This window comes from Ursus americanus, chromosome 15 (genome assembly GCF_024610735.1).
Source record: "Ursus americanus isolate L20-20 chromosome 15, mUrsAme1.1.p, whole genome shotgun sequence".
NCBI classification, from domain to species: Eukaryota; Metazoa; Chordata; class Mammalia; order Carnivora; family Ursidae; genus Ursus; species Ursus americanus.
In genome coordinates, this window is record NC_142141.1 from 45,367,272 (window position 1) to 45,373,293 (window position 6,022).

Consider the following 6,022-nt stretch of genomic DNA (forward strand, 5'->3'; position numbering starts at 1 on the left):
ATGGAATTGATTCTATACAATGCCAGAATAGTTGTCCAAATCAATTCGACTAAAAGTAGTAAAACTAGTACAGTGTATACAGAGATAAATAATTATTTTTTTCTTATCAGTGATTCAGTTAACAGGCTAATTTCATAAATAGTTGGACAAAAATTTATTCAGACAAATGAACAAACTGGAATTGTTTTATATATAAATAAAGTAAAACTGTCAATAATTCAAATCCATTTAAATGACTTAACATGTAATGCTAATTGCTCATAACATGTATACATTGTCTATAATTTTTTAAAAAAGATTTTATTTATTTATTTGACAGAAAGAGATAGCAAGAGAGAGAGAGAGAGAGCGAGCACACAAACAGGGGGAGCAGCAGGCAGAGGGAGGGAGCCCAATGTGAGGCTCAATCACAGGACCCTGGGATCATGACCTGAGCCGAAGGCAGACACTTAACCAGCAAGCCAGCCAGGCGTCCCATTGTCTATGATTTTTTTAAAAAACCTAATCATAGGGGCGCCTGGGTGGCACAGTGGTTGGGCGTCTGCCTTCGGCTCAGGGCGTGATCTTGGCGTTGTGGGATCGAGCCCCGCATCAGGCTCCTCTGCTGTGAGCCTGCTTCTTCCTCTCCCACTCCCCCTGCTTGTGTTCTCTCTCTCGCGCTGGCTGTCTCTCTCTCTGTCAAATAAATAAATAAAATCTTAAAAAAAAAAAAACCTAATCATACATATATTTAGAGTATTCTATGTACAGCTTCTATGTAAATAGTTCAAACTTGACTATCTTTGAGTTGTAGGAAAAACACAAGCATAAAGTAGAAATTTCATGATTTCAGCAAAAGGGATCCATGAAGTTCTATCATTTACTGTATCATTTCCAAATAATATCAATTCCTCTAGGAAACTTAAATACTAGCCACCACCAAATATTTTCATATAGTGTATTTTCATGTAAGATATAAGGAAGGTAAGGGAGAAAGTTAGAAGAGACACACTGTTAAACATAAATCATAACTGCCACAACATTCACCTCTGCAGCTAATCTTGAAACCTAAATGTGGATGTGTTACTTCATTCTACAGATAGCCATTCCATGTTCTCACTCTCTCTGCCAACAACTCAGCTGCACTGGGTTCTTGGTCAGGTAAAGTGAACTTTTATTTTTGTAGAATCTGAGTGCTTGCCGATGTTGCCTGATTGGTTGATATGGTCTTCCATTGGTAAATAATGTAGTATGAGGGAATACTACGCGGCATCTCATTGAATCACCAGGACCCCAAAGATTATGTAGCAGAAACCAATTTTTCCCTCATAATCAGAATCAGTTACACTCTCAGCTGAGTGACTATAAGGCAATCTTAAATTGCATTTCATCTGCTCCTGTACTTTTCTTGGTGGAAACAATCATCTATTGGTCACTTGGTTTTCAATCTTTTTCAGAGACAGGAGGCAGAACTTGGTGATTGTATTATCAAGGTCATAGTGAAAAAGGTTCATCTCAGTTTCACCCCATACTTCTCAAGGCTAGCGTTCTTATCTCTGAGGTAGAGGACATCATATATTGGTCACTGGTTTAAAAGTTATACCATGTGATGTGGACTGGTCACTCCATTTGTAAGATTTTATCTTCCATTTGGTATCATAATTTAGCCTCCAATAAGGCATTCCATATTTCTACCAGGTTACTGCTTCTGGCTGATAAGGAACAAGTTAATATTAGTAAATTCAATGGCACAAGCATTTCTTTTTTAAAAATAACTTCATGGAGGTATGATTGAAATGCAATAAACTATACATGTTTAAATTAAACATGAACCCATCATCACAGTTAAGGCAATGAATTATCCAAGCATTACCATGTATGTTTTCTTGCACCCCATTGTAATTTCTTCTTTAGGTCTCTTATTATCACATACCCAACAGATAACCACTCATCTGCTATTTTCTATATTTTGTCTTTTTTTTTTATTATTGAAGGAGGATAAATCTGGTCTCTTTTGCTTCATCTTGATCAGAAGTGAAAGTCTACATTTTTTATACAGCAAAATGTATCTCTTGAGCAGGAACAATATTGAGTAAGGCAATATGGCAATAGATAAAGATTGTTTCAAGTTCATAGCTAGTAATGCTGATAGAAGTGCTATTGCCAGGGAATGCAAGTCCATACCTGAAATATATATTCTTATGAGAAAAAAAATAACACTTATCCAATCCTCGATGAAAAGGATTTAATCATTCTACCACAAGGTAGCCAGCTAGTTGCTCCACAGTAATTGTGGCATATCAGTGTTACAGCATCAGACTATAATGTTAGCAAGTTTCATACTTAGTAGTAGTATTGGGGAGAGAAACCTTGGTGAGAACTCTACATATCTGAATTCATGATCTTGCACTTTAGTTGCCCCCTGACAGGCGTATTCATTGGATATAAATAGCTCTACAAAATGTGCCCATACAGAAAGTCCTACCCCATTCTTATCTCTTCAGATTTCCTTGTCACACTAATGCAATTATGTGTGTGTGTGTGTGTGTGTGTGTGTGTGTGTGTGTGTGTGTGTTTATGATTCTTAGTCAAGCTGGCCAACTTATTAGTCACTGCCTAGGATACATATGGGGATATATCTATATCTCAGGTCATTCATATTTCCATATAGACTGGATCAGATATTTCACCCAAATATCTGCTTACTGGAAGGATTTCTGTCACTAAAGTCATTCAAAGCAACCCAAGTAGTATCGCCATGCAGCAGCCACACATATTCAGCTGGACTTTAAATATAATGCAGATCCACATATAAATAAGGATAGACCATAAGCAACTCTGCATGAGAACCTAGGTATGGGTTGAGAGAGAGAGAGGTGGCAAAATACTTAAAGCAGGTACCATGGAGGTCTAAACCATCTACATATGCATATTATTTGTGTTCTCAGAACATACATGTATGTTCTCAGGATATACATGGGCAAAATTTATATATATATATATTATATAAGTGTATAAAAATTGATATATAATCTACCTTGAACTTCAGTACTACTAAACACATTTAACTGTTGGTTTAGTTCATCTTATATACTGTGTTTATGAAGGTGATTGGAGTGTCATAGTAATATAGGGACTTGGTGTCTCCTGGTCAGGAGTTTAGCTTCTACCAGGGCTCATTAGGAAGCTAAAACCTGGCATTCTTCCAGAGCATTGCTAGTCTGTGCTGTGATTCTCCAAAGAGAGCTCACCAGAGACTCCATTCAGAATTTATTACTGCTACAGATACTTCTAATACCATTTGATGTGCTGGATCATAAAGTAAGACAGCTTGCACCACAGCTTGAACCTAATTCAGAGACCTATTTTGCTCCACAACCCACTCAAAATTGGCAGCCTTATGGGTTACCTGATAAATGGGTTAGGCAGCATAGCCAAATGTAGTATATATTTGCTCCAAAATCCAAGGGATGCACCAAGACTTTTGCCGTTTTCTCATGGTGAGTGGTGCAAAGAGTCTTTTTTCTAAAAAGGGGGACCCCATCATTCCTCTGCATGAAGTGTTTTATTTTTATTTATTATTTATTTTTTTGCACGAGGTGTTTTAGATGATCAACTTTCTTTTCAACTGTACTATCATAAAGAGAAAGAAGATTGACATGGTCCTTTGGCAAGACACCAAGTATAATCTTAACCTAGAAAAAACTAATATTTTTTTCTTACTGATGGAAATTAGGAAAAAATGTTTCATAATAGATGCTAGGGTTTGCATTCTTTCAATAAAGACACCACATCTGGAAGAGAAGTTATAATTAGCAACAACACCCAAGAACAGCATGATGATATCACTGTAATTCTTTATGACTTATTTGAATTTAGCACTGATGAAAAGATTTAAATGGAGATAAGTAGTAAATATCAGCTTTGCATTCCTCAAGCCTTTGGTGGTAATAGAAATTCTCTATAGTTCACCTGCTATGGTTCACTGTCTTTGTAGGATGTGGGCAGTTTTAAGAGCTTCTAACTAGCCTTTTCTACATGTTGATTCCTGTCTATAACATCACTCCAAAGGTTAGTGCACCAATGTGGGGACTTAGTCCAATACTAAGTCCATCTACTCTGACTATATCTTCTGAGATAGGAGAAACAACTATGTAAAGGATCTGCAGTCATATTGGATCCACTGCTAGAAGGACTTGGGTTAATACTTAATTTACAGCTACTCTGACTGGTGAATTCCATGGCATTTGCATCTCTGAAGATCAACAAAAGCTGAGTAATTATACAGTAACTTCAATTTGTATCTAAGAATGTCATTGGTTAACGGCTGAAAATCTCTGGTGCAGGCTTCAGTGGATAGTCTCAGGATTTATATGAGTCCCCAGTGTTGGGCTCTTGCTCAAAGGCGGCTTGCCTCCTCCACAGTGGAAGAAATCCGGGGATAGTTTCTAAAACTTTGGGTGCTGTATTAGTTTCCTGTGGCTACCATAGCAACTTACCACAAACTGGATGCCATTAAAAACAAACAAACAAACAAAAAAAAAAAAGAAATTTCTCTCTCACAGTTCTGGAGGCTTGAAGTCCAAATTTAGAATATCAGCAAAATTGTTTTTTTCTTGATGCTCTCAGGGAGAATCTTCTTCATGCCTGTGTCCTAGCTTCTCAGGGTTGCTGGCAGTCCTTGGTGTTCCTTGACTTATAACTGGATCACCCTAATCTTTGCCTCCATCATCACATGGCCTCTTTCCCTGTGTCTTCTGTGCGTCTCTATGTGTCTCCAAATCTCTCTCTCCTTATATGTAAGGACAACGGCCATTGGATTCAGAGCTCACCTTAATCTAGTATGACTTCCTCTTAATTTGATTGCATCTACAAAAACACTATTTCCAAATAAAGTCACATTCACAAGTACCAGGTAGTAGAATTTCACTATATTTTATAGAGTTAAAATTCAACCTATATAAGGGTGGATAGGCCCTGCAAAGGATAGTGTAGTAACTCTGAACTTAGTGTGGCAGAAAGCAGAGTGACAAATGTGAAGTAGATCAGGAAGGGCAAATGGAAGATAACAAATTTTGGTAGAACTCTGATTTGCTTTCTTTTCAGTAAGTAAATAATATTATTTGATATGTATTTGTCTAATTGTCAATATGCTTTATGGTCGCAACAATTGTTTATGGATGGCCTCTTCTCTATTTTGTCATTAACCATACCATACTGATTATTAAAATTTTTGACCGGATATCTGCAGTAGTGGTAGTTTCCTTTTCAGATTATATATCTGGTAAAATGATGGATGTATTTGTTTCATAATCAAGGTGTATATGAAAATGGATGTTTGATGTTTTGCTGCCCAGCATCAGTTGTCAATTTTATTATGATAAAAACCTCCTCCATGGCATTTGGAAGATTACCTCTATCCCAATCAATGTAGTTAGGGGAGGTATTTATTAGGAACATTGACACTTCCCAATGGCTGTAGTGATTAGCATGTGACCCAGTGAACATAATCACAAATGTACTGGTTCAGGGATGACCATATAACACAAAATAAATGCAGTGATGTTTTTCCTAGGTTTTAACATAGAACACTGGGGACATCATCTGAAGTCTTCAAATAATGAGACTGCTGAAAGATTAGAATTCTTAAAACCATGTTCCCTAACTTTCTCAAGACTAAAAACAAATAAATAAAAAGTAAATAGATAAACAAATCTTATCTTAGAGGGAAAATTATCCAAAGATGGAAAAATCTCAGAAATTCACAACTTAACAGTATTTGTATCACTCATTCATGCCAGAAATGAACTTACCAGGATTTTCAGAATGCACATGACAACAAATTTCCCTTTGGGTTAAGATAGTCTGATCAATTTCCCTGATTTCCAAATAAAAATATCTTGACTAAACAGCAGAATTAAATAAGTAGATGCATCCAACTGTATTTAGTATTAATACCAGATTTTACATCCATATTTTTCTTTTCGTTAATTATTGGCTCATTAAGTACAGACCATAGTTGTAGCAAGATTTTTGGCATGAG